At 36.3% G+C, this 14,545-nt stretch overlaps 1 protein-coding gene across 5 annotated transcripts in view; it reads left to right on the top strand.

Moving 5' to 3' along the window:
* The first annotated feature begins 345 nt into the window (after nt 1–345).
* Nucleotides 346–14,545, top strand: part of LOC129207790 (sodium channel protein type 1 subunit alpha) — a 97,236-nt gene continuing 83,036 nt past the window's right edge. For 2 of the 5 annotated variants that reach the window (XM_054829219.1, XM_054829220.1), the window contains exon 1: nt 346–841. The gene's annotated coding sequence lies outside the window, so the exon portion shown is untranslated. Of the gene's footprint in view, nt 842–7,899; nt 7,980–14,545 lie in introns of all 5 variants that reach the window. The other 3 variants (XM_054829222.1, XM_054829223.1, XM_054829221.1) reach the window with 2 other exon arrangements.

The following is a 14,545-nucleotide window of genomic DNA, read 5'->3' as shown; positions in this document are numbered from 1 at the left end:
AAGTACTTATATGACCCAAACAACAATAAACTAAGAGATATCCCAAAGCTTCTCCTCATAAAATAGCAAAGAAATATCAGAAATGACTGTAAACATCCACAACCCAGCATGTATCTTACCCATCATTTTCTTGAAACTATCAGAATCTCTGTAATACAAGCACTTTAACCTCTGTAACACCAGGTAAAACAGGTAACATGGTTATTTTTCCAGAAACTAACTTGCATGCAGTAAGATTTAAGGGAATAGCACTTCCCTTTGTAAATTAATCCACTATTTTATCTTATACCATTGCTTTTCTTCTACTCACCACAATGAGTAATATATAGGCAAAGGTATGCAGCAGCAGTCTGTCTGTCTCCTTCCTTACTTTGCCTTGCTGTTGCTCTCCTGTTAGCTGTACCTATGCAGTCCTCTAGACACAGCGTGGCAGGAATTCTTTTACCTTCATAGCAGGTACGGATGCAGCTTTAGCACTTGCTGTCTGCCTCACGTTTGTAACACCCTCACTCCTTCCGGTCATTCATTCCAGGGGAGGAATGACACCAGCATTTCTGAGCTGTTCTTGTGTTTTCTCCCACAACACTCAGGGAAAGCAGACTTCGTGATCTCCATGCTAACTACCAGCCTGCCTGCTGCCAGTTCTCCCTACTTCTGGCAGTGATGACATTCAGCTTGCTCCTCCACACAGGATACAGCACTGATTCCTCATTATGTAAGGCAGTCTAGGTCAAGTGTAGGAGAGACACTGCTGGCCTGAGCAAGCTAGTGGATTGCTCCCTCAGCTTCGTGCTTCATGGGGTCTGGAAACTGGATCCTGATCTTTGCTACATCTTCTCAGGTAAATGTTTTTGCATGATTTAAATGGTTACTGTGCTATTTTTCTATGCAGATAGCTGTCAGCCATGCTGTGAATTGCAGAGGCAATTTGCTAGGTGAAACCAGCTCTGTCAGCATGATTGAATTAACAGAGTAGTAGTTCTTCTAGGCATCTCAGCTTTAAGACACTTTACAAATGAATAAATCATAAATTGGGTTTGTTTAACAAACATCTTTTCTAACCATATGGGGATTATTGTTAATTTGACTGATTAAGCAGTGAATGAAATCCATTTGCTTGAAGGTGGTGTGGGAAAGCATTATTGGATATAGCTATTAGCTCTGAGAGGTTTACTGCAGTTCCTGGCTGTTGCATTGTTTTAGCCTTGAAAATTACAAATATGCTTCCTTTATTAAACAAAACAAAATTTAAAAAAAGAGAAGTATTTAATTTTATTGCACTCTTAGTTTATTTTTTGAAGTAGCAGTTAAATCCAGGATGCTGTTTGGTATTTACTGCATAAATGCATGCATCTATGTGCTTCTGAAATATGTAAGGTGAATACTGCAGATAAAATTACATTTAGTGACTGCTCTGCAGAATGCCAGAACAGTACATGTTAGCTAGATTTATATTAGAGGGTAGCTTTTTTTTTTCATGCACTATGTAGAATTCAAAGAATTTTTTTGTATTTACACCCTGCTGAAAATCAATCTGTAACAAAACATAGAATGAGTTTGTCCTGAAATGAATTATACATACTGAGTATTGTCAGGTGCTGGTACATCTGATTATACTGGAATGCAGCAGAAGAGGCCCTGGAAAGTAGCAGCATAACACTGATACTGCAGTATCATGTAGGGAATTTCAACAAGGCTAGCTTGCTTGCTAGGGACAATTACTATATAATGAATTTGAACATATTTTTAATGCATTCGATAGATTAATTAAAAACCTCGTGTTTCTGTACAGTACCTTGGACAGCAACTTTTTTCTTTCATGGTACTGTAGCGTCTACTTCACGGCAGTTAGCAATTGGTAAAAATTTAATAATATAAATTTAAGATACATTAATGAATTCCAAAATATATGGGAATTTATAGTAAAAATACCTGAGAGAAACTTTGGTCAGCATTGTATCAATGCGCTATATTTAACAGCTTACTAGCAAGATTTCATTTAATATATTAACTTATAAGTAGTGATGTTTGTATTAAATTATGTTCATGAGTGTCAAAACAGAAAATTAAAAATGCAAAATTTTGTCTCTTGACAATATGGCATTTACAGAATTTTCATGTCTAATAAGTAACTGCTCACTCTAAGAATAGATACCAAAGTCTCTTTCTTAAACCAAAATCAGATTGAATATTAATATAAGATTATCTACTATTATCAGATTAAAGTTAATTTTGATGGGAAGAGTGGAAGTCCTTTAAATGTGTTCCCTCCTCCCTTCCCCCCTCCCACCCCCACCCCCAGGGTTTTTTTTTTATTTCTTCACACTGTTCTAGAAATAACTGATAGAATTTAATTTCAACACTTATTTGTAAGTGAGGTGAATGGTTTTATCATTATCTTATCATCTTTAAAAGCTCTCTTTCTCTGGAAAAGAACTGCCAAGCAGTCAATTGCCTCTTCACCATGGTCTTACCTTACCAGTTACTAAATTACTTTTTTTTTAATGACAGTCATGTAGATCTATGCTACGATTTAGTAGAAATACCAGGCTGGTGCCTTTATTAATTACATTGTAAAAGAAGTTAGGTTCAAGAAAATGTAGCTCATTTTTGGCATATTGAAAACACCTCTGTTGCAATGCAGTATATTACATTGTATAATATTTTATAGATACCATTTTATACTTCAAAATACAGAAGTGTGTCTTGCAAACAAACTCTTAAAATAATAGCATAGGAGCTTACAACAAAACTGCTACATACCATGCTTTATTGTAATGATGTACCTCAGATTCTTTGTTTCTTGCTGCCTGAAGTGTTCTAAAATAGTTACGCTATTATATATGAGTACACTGCGTTCCATCCCCTTTCAAGTGTGGGTGCTTCAGGTATTTTCTTACAGGCTTAAGGAATATTAATAAACTATCTATTCAATTAGAAGAAAAAAAAGACATTTTCTTTAAATGTATGGTGTTTTTCTGGAAGTGTTATTTTTATTTTTTGCACTATGGTTCAGAGCAGGACATGCACAGTACTTCTCAGCATAGCAAGCTGTAGATGCTTCAGTAGGATACAAAGTGTTAGAAAACGTTGTTTCTTATGTGTATTTATATATCCCATATTCTGGTATATCACTTCGGGTCTGAGAAATTGAATTTGAGCTGTAAGGTATGTTTTGAACCCACTACAATGCAGGATATGGACCATGAGTGGTCAGTGCATGCTCCTGGTATTTTCCTGTGGTTTACTGGAATTGTCCAATCCGTGGCTACATCAGTAGCTTGCTTTCAATATTCTGCATATTCCCTCACATCACAATATGCAGCTTGAGTTTCTGACAAACTTTTCACTTTTCTGCACAGTACTAGAGTTTTCTGTCCTGCAAGGGAGTTTCTGAGCTCTTCATAGCCATGGAAATGTCACTAAAACTGAGGAGCATGGAAACAATATGAAAGTGTGTGAGTTAAATTATTTTAGCATGATATGTTTAGCATAAAAAATGGTGAAACAAGTTTTTGTAATCCATAATGTAAGCAAAGTAGAGGAGTATACATTAGACTATTAGTTTCTGTAAAGATATTTATATTTCGTATTTTATATGCTCATTTTGAGTTGTTGAGAGATATGTTGTGATGACAATCATATGCTAAATTAGTCCTGAATTGTAAAAGAAAGACTACAAACATCTGTGCTTTAGTTTATCTCATGTAACATCTAAATGTAAGACTGTAATAGTACAATTCACAAGCTTTCTAGGTAAGTATGGGCTCTCACAAATGCAGATCTTTGGCTGTTCAGAACTGCCAACATTTGCATCTAGCACACAAAAACATGACAATGTGACAAAAATCTATTGCTGTAGAAATGGACTATATCTATTCTGTAGATACCTGTTCAGAAGCTGGCAGATGTATTCTGTTTCTTGTGCAAAAAGTTTTTATTCAGAGGTTTTCCTCACTTTTCATTGAAACTGGTTGGATGCAATATTCTGTTCTGTGTTGCTACAGTCCATGTCATTTTTCCAGGTCCTGGTTTTCCATGATTATGTTTCTCCACTTTAACTGCTTGTATAGCTCTTCTGTAACTGCAGTACAATTGGTTCACAAGTTGAGAAAGAAAAAAAGCCCCCTGGATTATCACCTGCTTGTCCATGGAGGATCTTGGATGGCTCATTCCCTACATACTAGATTAATTACTCTGTTATCTGTTTTCCATACTCACTGCAATTTGCTGAATTAATTCCTAGAACACTAGAAAGAGATACTGTAAAGAATCAAGGGAGAGTTCTTAATATTTTGATAAATAAAATGTACCTAAGATACTGTCATTAAAAAAAGATAATCTATATAGGAACTTGTTAAGATAACCACAAACCCTATCAATTTTCCTATACCAGTGTGACCAGTGAAATCTGAGCCATGAGAAATGCTGCTTAAAAAAAAAGATTTCAGTATTCTGTTAATGATACAGTGGTCATATTAAGCATCCTATGCTGTACCTCTACTGATGCTTAAAGAAGGACTGTTTAGGATTTATTAAAGCTGTATACTTTCATAATACATTAAAATTATGTTTAAGCTGGAGGGAAATTTAGTGTGTTCAGTGTTACATTCAGGACTAAAACTTTAGGCACCTGAGGGATCTCAAAGATTTTTACTACCCAGTGTTTATTGTTTAAGCTATCCAGATTCCTAGTTTTGTACTGTTATTTCATTATTTCAAAAGGAATATTTTAAAGAAGCTATGCCTGTAAAATGTCAAACGTGCCCAGACTGTAGCAAAGACTGGAGGAACTCTTATTAAAACTTCAAGATGAGGAGTAAACATTTTGCCTTTTAATCTAGAGATAAATCTGTATTTATAAACACCAGGCAATTCATGATTTCCAGAAACATCCTCCATGAACAGAAAGATTTCTGAGAATGATCAATTGACATCAGCAATAGTACCTGAACATCTGTTTAGTATTTAAAATTTTAAGGATGATTCTGAGCCAGAAGTGTTAGTAGCCCTACGAAGTAATTTGTCGCCTGCAAATGCTCTTCATGATCCTGAAGAACTTTGCAAATGTATGGAAAAAAGATAACTCTGCTCTTGCAATTATACCTAAAAAAGAATTTAAACAATTGACGAGTGTGTTACCAGCTGATAATAATAAGATAATGGTTTGTAGATCTTTACCTCAAGGTCATAGAATTGAACTGCATTTGGGTAGTGGGGAGCTGCCTGAGCTATTTAGCAGCCTACCAGTAGTACCAGCAGAAAAGCCAGATTCAAAACTGGTGATCGTGGCAGCAGTGAAACGTGAAAGCACATGAAGTCTTTCTAAATCAGTGTCCAGGCACATTCAAAGGAGACAGGTTGCATGGTTGTATCCAGCTTAATCTTGCACTTTTTATGTCATCATTTGAGTATTAGTATTTGGATATATTATGGTGTGTTTTAACTAAATACTTAGTGTGATAAGGTTGCTTGCTATGTTCTTTTAATCACTGTAATATTTGAAGAGAAAATATTTAAAATTTTATGAGATTAGATTTCACTGTTAGAACAATTGTTCATAACATTCTGTATTGATAAATGCTTGAAAATGAGATATAATACTGAGAGATTCCAAGTGCTTGTTGTGAAGGGCCAAGCATGTCAGACCACCACTTGGAGGCAGAGAAATTTGGTTTTAGATAGCTTGGATTCAAGCAAAATTTAAGCAGTCAAAACCTCATGATGTAAAAATATTAAAAAAAGAACATATCAGAACAATATTGGAATTGACTCTAGGAGATCAAATTCCTAATAGCTGCCTGGGGTTACTGAATCAGAGGTTAACGTGTTAAGTATCTGGCATATCACAGATGATAGCCTTATTGCATACAGGTATTAATTAGGTTTATTTTCTTCTATCTTTACATGCCAAAATTGTATTACACAATGAAAGAAATGCAATATTATTTTTGGCCCTTCTTCTGTGCACCTCCCACCTTCTTAGTCACTGCCCCCTTCCTTTCCTACCATACTGCACCCACCCCCCCAACATGGCTGAAACACGAGGGGGTGTTTGTTGATGGCCATCCCAGTTCCACTTTTTTTTTTTTTTTTTGGTCAAGAAAGCAAAATGAGAACTGTATAATGCTGTCTGATTTAGCTCAAACTGAGGTTGATCCAGTGCAGCTGGAGTTTCTTGTATTAGCAGTTACTGTTACTTAGCAGTCTGAATTTTAAAAAGGAGCATTTTTTGTCAAGGTTCCAGATTTGGCTGCGCAGCTGTCATCTGAATGCATGGGAATGTATAGATCTGACGTGGCAGTTGTGTACCAGGCTGCGTGATTGGCAATGCAGTCTGTAATAGACGGGCACGTCATATGACTCTGGCACAGGAACCTGGTTTTTTTTTGGGGGGTGGGGGGGGTGGTGGTGTTTTTTTTTTCTTGATTGAACCCATGACTGAAGATGTTGAATCTACCACCACTGCTCAGTGGCGAGGTGTACAACGAGACAGAGGACAGGTAGCGTTTAGTTGTGGCACGCCAGGGGCTGACATGGAAAGGTTTCTGGTGCTTTCAGTAACAGACCACCCTTACCCAAACTATTTCCTTCTCAAGTTTCAGAGACAAATAATTAACAGAAAAGGAATGAAAATTAATGAAAACTTTTACTCGTTTAACACTGGATAAGGAGATCTATTTCTCTGCGCAACCCCTGCCCTTTGTTCCTTGCTGAAGAAACATGGGGCCACAGATTTTCAGACTCGTTTGAGTCAGAAAATCTTTTAAAAAGCGATCTTTTACAGCCGGTTCATTTCTTTTGCCAGTAGGTGGGGCTGTCCTTTAAGGTGATGGCTCAGTGTCTTCCCCCCTCCTTCCCCCCCCGCCCCCCACTTTGTTTCTTTCTTCACCCTCCTCTCTGTCTCTCTTCCTCCTCCTCCCATCCCCTCTCTTTTTTTTTTTTTTTCTTTCCCCTGCTATTTGCTGATTTGTATTAGGTACCATAGAGTGAGCCTCAGAACAGGAAGCCAAGAATGAAGCAGAGGATACTGCAGAGGTCTTTTTTTTTTTTTTTTTTTTTTTTCCCTTCCCAATGAGAATGCAGCAATTTATAAATACTTTGTAATCTTTTGGAACTTGGAATCAGAACAAGTTTATTAGAGAGCATTTCAAGCATTTCATCATCACTGTCTCTTGGGGTTTATTTTTGTTTTTCCTCATAATACATTTGAAAATCATGTTTTATCAGGTAAGCCAGCAAGATGTTAAATCCTAGACCTTAGTTCATTTGCTAGCTGTTGGCATGGGGTCCCCCCCTTCTTTTTCTTTTTTTTTTTTTTTAAATCATTTCTGAATGCTTGCTTTGTCGTCATTGTTAATCACAGAATTAAGGAGAAAATACAATTTTGGTGTTTTCAAAAATGTTTCTAAAGCTGCAGTCAGGTCTTTTTGACAGCACAGCATTTTGTTACAAGATGGATTTCACTGGCCATATATTTTTGGGTGTTTGCCAGTTTGTTGGGGGGGGGGGTGGTGTTTAAATTATTATTCAAGATTTTTCCCCTGAACTGTTTAGAAGTTAACAGAGGTCATGTTGTTCCTTCACACGGGAAACATATTAAGAGCTAAAGCAAGCAATGGTTTAGTCAAAGTTGTAGCATTGCAGGAGTGTACAGTTTTCCTTCCCATACAGAAGCTCTGCTTTAAGGCTAAATGCTTTACACAAATGTTTGAGGTTTACCGAAGGAAGAAAGGGCTCCCTCCTCTTTTTTCTCTCCATCTCCCCGCTGGCCTTAGTCTTTTGGATCAACTACACTGCTAGAAGCTCTTGCTTTCATTTACATACTGATCAGGACTGGTTGTAATGCTGTAGGTATATCTCGGTTCATAATCTGAACCGTCTTGCTTTTTCAAACAGCACAAGAAATTTGCCAGGTGAACATCAAGCTCTTTCAGCGTCTATTCTAAAATGGATTTCTCCTCTGCTGCTTGTCTGAGGTATGTGTTTAAAAGACTCCCACTGAACTAATTTACCTGGGATTGGGCTGTCTGTTCAACCCACCCACCCTTCATTCCCACTTTGAAAAAGTTGTCGCTCATTCTGCTGTAGCTGAAAATAGATTGGTGTTTTCTGTCACTTTTGAAAACTTGTTCGATTCCAGAAATGCTTATTTTGTGGTTATGGCATCAAACTCCTGAGCTATACTGGCTGATGTTAGTGTTGCATTCTTGAAGTGCACCTAGTTTCCTGTTGTGTTTTTCAGGCTTGACCGATGTGTTATAAAGTACAAGGCAACAAAGACTGTGCTAAAAATGACTCTGAGAATCTAATGTGAGACAATAACAGGATGATTGCTGTCAAGACTGACACCCTGTTAGTTTATTCTGTTGAGCGTGGTTTGTGTGATCTTGAATATTTGCTGAAGTATTTAGACACAAGAAAGCAAGTTAGAGACAGGCAGCCTTTTCTTCAGTTTGCCAGGTAGTCACAGAAAGTTTTCATTATTTTAAAGAAAGTATCAGTGATGGGGGGGGAGGAAAGTAAGACCTTTAGCCTGCCTCAAGGGATGTCAAGTTTTTATTGCATAAGGCATAGTATAATCAGTACAATTCTAGGGAAATTCTAGGGAAAAAAAAGCAATTTGCATAGTACCTTGTACCAGAAAGAAATAATTTTAGAAGTCTGACCGTAGTGATTTACAGGAAAATTATATAGATGAATGTGTATCATGGAATCATATATTCCCATCAGCTGTTTGAAACGCTGTATCAGGGCAACAGTACTTTATTATTGATCACTGAAATCTACATTGAAATTGTCATATTATAACTTAAACTTGCTTTGAAATTTCAGAAGTTGTAAATGTCAACAACTGAGATAGTTGGGAAGCTAAAATGAATGACAGATTATTTCTTTTTTTAAAAAGAAGATGGCCTTGAACTAGAAAACCTTTAGAATGTCTAAGAATATCACTCTTCAAGGTACTATTCCAATGCCAAGCACTTTAAAGGATAGCTGATTATTAACTTTTAAGGATGGCATCACTGCTACTATCCATATCACACCACATCCTTCAAACATGTGACTTCTACTGTAAGAGTTTTGTACATTAATGACAGAAGCAGGTCTATTTAGTTGACAAAACCACAAAGCTTATCATTGGATTTTGTCTCTTAAATGGTATTTTACTGATCCTTCTCTATGGTTTTTGGCTACCTTAAATTGAAGAACTGAGATTAAAGAAGTGTGACAGTTTTTCTGCTCTTGGTTATGAGAAAGATTCTGGCAGTTATCAGGAGAAGTGGGTACTTCTTTGCAAATTTCTTTTGAAAAGGAGCAGAAGGCTTGCTCTAATTTTTGTGTGTGTGTGTGTGTGTGTGTGTATGTGTTTACAACTGTGATAGTCTTCTGGATAAACGTTTTTTCTTTCATCTTATTAATTTTCTCAACTCCAGTACCAACTCACCTGTGGGAAAGCACGTTGGGTCGTTTGGGCTAAACATCACGAAGAGATTTGTTGATTCTCTTCCAATAGCAGGAACATATTCTACCTTCTTTTTCTCCATTGAAGGCAGCTGATATATGGGAGGCAGTGGGATTCCACAAGAGTGAGAGACCTGTATTTGGCCTATAGACTTTCTATTGATGCCAAAGCAAATACAGCAGAAGACAAACTAAATTAAAAATTGAACAACATATATTCACACTTGTAAACTGAGAAAAACAATGTTATGCCATCAGTAAGACATACTAGATAAGGAATACCATTAGGTTTTTTTTAGCATAATGTTTTAGAGCACTTAAGAGATCAAATTGCTCAAAGAGAAAAAAATCGTAAAGCTGAAATATTCTAAAATGGAAAGAAAAGGAACCTTTAAGTAAATTTTAACCATTAAAAGCTACAACTGATGTTTCTAACTGAACCTAATGTTGTAGGGAGATGAGGACTATCATCCAAGTTCTCCAAATGTTTTTTCCAATGCTCAGTAGTTCTGGCACATGCTACATCCATTTTTCTAGTTGTAGGTTTATTCTTTGTAGATTCCAATCCATGAAAACATATAAAAGTTTGATGGAAACAACTGAAATTTTGGTGTGGGAGAAGTAATTAGTTAAATGGCAAATGTAGACTCAGAAATCCTGACCCTTTCCATAGTGGGGTTAGTCCAATTTCTGTAAAATGCATTGATCTCTCTTAACGGTAAGATTATTTAAAGAATCACTGTGAAGTCTTACTGAATACATGGGTGTTCAGTGTTTTCAGGCTTCCTGTTTTTACTGATTAGTGTGTCATCATTTCTGTCTGTTCCATTTCCACCAGTATGTGCGGTTCCAGGCCTCCTTTCGTGCTCTTCTAACGTGATATTTAGCTCTGTCAAAAATAATTGATTTTATTTCGCACTTATTACTAAAATTCTGGGTAGTACCTTTCCCTGCCACATTAAATACCACTTGAAAAAACACATTTCTGACTCAGCCACCATGCTATTTATTGTTTGCATTTATCAGCCCCAGAAGCTCTCTCTCCTTCTTCTTTGTGCTAGGAAATTCTCACCACATTGCTTTTTCTGAACGCAACTTTCCATTGCTTTCTGTCTCAGCAGTATGTAGTGCATCTCTGACCATCTTTCCAGCACTCTATTTTAAAGTGTTTCCATCCTTCTTTTTATTCATTTCCTCTTTTTTCACAAGTCTCTCAGAAAAAAAGGGCATAACTCCTCTATTTTTGTTCTCAGAAATATCCAGCTCAGTTTGTTCTTTCAAGCTTTATCCCATCTCATGCCCTCTATCTTGGTAATTTATTTCAGTACCTTGTAAACATGCAGATCAACCTTTTTCATCTTTCTCCTACTCCTTAAACAGATTGCCTACTTTGCTTTCAGCATTGACTTTTTAAAATTACTTCATAATACAATTCAAAACTGAAGATCATCCTCCTGATAAAACAACAAAAAAAAATAAAGCCCCAAATCCTGTCAAGGTCAGAATGAAAATATTATGAATAAATGTAGAGGCCTGTGTGACTCAAATAGGCTTTATTTAATAGTGGTATTGGTCAAAGATGACAAAACTAAGCAGCAACTACAGTACTTTTTAACTGAAGTAATGTATCTGAAGGAAGCTTTCAAATGCTTGGTTATTTAAGTGCTGCATTTTAAGCCAATGACTTGACTGTGTTCCAGATGTATTTGCCTGCAATATTTCCATCCTCTCATCCCTCCCTGGACCCCATTTTCTACTTACTTTTTAATGGTGTTTCCTTCAGAGCGAGATCTTTCATTTTCTTTAATGATTTCAAGTGTCTAACCATTTTGTTTCAAATTATTGTTGAATTTATTTGCCAGGAGGAAATCATGACTGAGATATTTCTGAGGCAGATGATAGATGTTCCTCTTAGGAATGTCTCAGCAGGGCTCTTTCAGCAGCTTTGCAGTACTCCTGGAGTAGGTCTACAGATGAAAACAGAAAGGAAGGGGCTGGTGGATCATTAGAAGCTGAATACTAGAGATGAATTCTGTTCTTTATGTCCATAATGGGTGGGACAGGAAGTGAAGACTGAAGAAATGGGCTCATCCAGATGAGATAAGGAGAGGGACTTTTTAATAGAGAGGATAGTGAAGAGCTGCAATAGAGTGTCAGAGGAATCTGTGAAATTTGTCATGAAGGTCTGTAGGAAGAGGTTAGATGAAACATCTGTTGGGAATTAGGTATAAAGATCTTGCCTTGGGCAGGGAGATGAACTAGGTGACCTCTGATCATTGTTTCCAACCCAATTTTTCTGTGAGTCTACAAAAAGTAGATATCTGAGGTATAACAGACTTAAAGAAAAGTATACGATAAATTATACAGGGTCCAAAATAGACGTCCTAAAAGCTATCTTCATTAGGATATTCTTAAAGTAGATAAGCATCGCCTCAAAACATTTATTCTACAGTATATACACTCTGCAACACTTCAATTATATCTAGAAAGAACAGAAAATATGTCTAAAATAAAATGTTGTTTAATTTCTTAGTGTTTTTTTAGATTAAATAGGCTTTACTGGTTAACCATAGCAAGGATGTGAATAAAAGTTTTTTGATGAGCAAATATAAAGCTGCCTGTAACATTTTATAGAAACAGAATTTACACCTACCTGGACTAGAAAGGTGTGAGAAAATTTTTCAAAATATCTTTATTCTAACACAAAACCTGATCTCCACGGGTGCCTTTCCACCTCAGCCAGTCTGTGAGTCTGTGATTCTGGAACACAAAACCACATCCTAGGAGTGCAGGGCGGAGGATGTCACTAGCCTATTTGTCTGTAATAAGGAGCAACTATGCACCAAAATACAAAAAATGAGAATAGAAATACAAATAGAAATATAAATTATAAAATATATAAAATATATATTAAGTATATAAAATTATAAAATATTTCTATTAATAGAAATATAAATAGGAAATTTGGAAATGCTAATATAGACACGGTTTTACGTCACGAGATATGAGGACTGTACCTGCTCTGAAGTGAAACTATTGTCATATTTTATGAGTGAGACATATAGTAGACAGAATTTTACAGCTTTATTGATACACATGTGCAATGAGATTAGAAAAAAAAAATCTTAATTACTTCGAGTACTTTTTAAGTAGAATTCCAGTTGAAGATTACTTTTATTCAAATAATATTTTTTAGGTTTTTATTTTGGAATTATTTTTTTGAAAATGTTTTTTTGCAACAGTAGTAGCAGTGGTGCTACCATTTCGTTTCACCCACAAACTTCAATCCACGCTAGAAAGAACCATTGTCTCCTTTGGTTTGCTAACAACCACATTTGCTTAGGTTATCACTACAACGAGTTGAAAATGAGCAACGGCTTAGCAGGGCATACACATTTTGTTGCCTTTTTGGTTTTTTTAGTTGATAGTTGTTATGTGCAATGTCAATCCCAAGGATTCTTACAATTTACAGGAGTTCTAGAGCTGCAGCCTGGTAAAAGAAATTCTCATATATTTTAGACAGTGTGTCTGGTAGTTTTGACTCTAGGTTACATGCTGCCTAGCTGCTACACAGGCTGGCTGTGAGTCGGTCACTTGTGGGCATTGACCTCAGACTTGCCCTCCGTTTTTCCCTCAAGGCGGGTTTCTATACATCTGTGAAGTCTAAGTTCAGACTAATCCTGAACCAGCACTAAATAATATTTAATGGCTCTGCTGGGAGAAACAAAAATGCATACTGCCTAAGAGTAGAGAATGATAAATTACAAGACATGTTAAGAGAAAGCAAAGTAGCTGATACAGTACCCCCTCTCATATCTGCATGCCTAATTCTTGGACAATAGCTAGCATTGAGTTTCTTGGGGAAAAATAAAAAAGAAAAAAAAAAGCTGGGGAAATATGAATCAATTGATTTTTAAAAAAGGCAAGGGAGTAGTGAACATTCAATTTTATTTTTAAAAGCTGTTTCTCTGTTCCAAAACAGATCTGTCTTCAGTACATTAAGTACTATTTAACTGTCTAATAGTAATAAGTGTTTTATTCAATTTTCTCTCCCTTTTTCTTTGACCTCTTTGCACATAAGATTTCTATGGGTATCTCAGCAGTGACATTTATTTCTCAGGGTTATATGCTTTGTAGGATTCTGAAATGGAGGAAACGCATGGTTTTGAAAGTTTGAGGTTTTTCCTCTCCTGTGATTAAAGTAAGATTGACTATGATATAAGGCTGAAATTTCATAAGGTAGGTCTAAGCTTGTATATTTAAGTTTATATTTAGGTACTTAGGCAAAAAATATAATGTCCCAAAACAAAGTGACAAGAATTTCAGATTGACTTTTGTGTGAATCGTTGATTGTTTAGCATGTTGGAAAAGGATGGCTTATGCCTTTAGCTGTCTGTTCAGATAAATTCTAGATATGAAATATGAGCCATTTGCTCTCTGTTATGTGAGAAAGGATTGTGAAGATGGCTAAATAATGGCTGTGGGTAGTGAAACTGTGATTAGCATTATTCTGAAGGCCACACAGTAAGCAATTTCCCCCTCTCTTTAGAGGTCTGCAGGTCTGTTTTACTCTGCGTAATGCTTCTAATCTAGGTGGCTTTCCTGAAGCGATAATTATTAACTGCTTTGGGGGATTAAAACAAGAAAGTTTTGGGGGTTTTTTTTGAAACGTTGATCTGTTATCTCAGTTAAAATACCGTATTGCAGTGTTGTAGTGCATATTTTTACTTCTGGAAGTTTCAGGAACTTTGTTCTTAAAAACTTCCTGCTTTCTGGCTCTGTCAGGCTCTAGTTCTGAAAGCATTCCTTCATATTACTCATCTAAAGTGCACAATTTTGAACTTTAACACCTCTTAAATTCTAGATTCTTACCCACAAATTGTTCTATTTCAGTTTGTGTCCAGCATTACCTGTTGCCTTGCATAGATATGGATATTTTTGTTTGCCTATAACAGGTAGGGGTTCCTATAAGGAATCCAGGATCCCAATCTGTATATGCTATTCAAACACAGAGAGAAAGGGAATGACTGCCCCAGTCAGCACACAATCTAAGTATAAGGAAAAACGCTCAGATAGCACA

The sequence above is a fragment of the Grus americana genome, chromosome 6 (assembly GCF_028858705.1).
Source record: "Grus americana isolate bGruAme1 chromosome 6, bGruAme1.mat, whole genome shotgun sequence".
Lineage (NCBI taxonomy): Eukaryota > Metazoa > Chordata > Aves > Gruiformes > Gruidae > Grus > Grus americana.
This window is presented reverse-complemented; position numbering and strand designations above follow the sequence as displayed.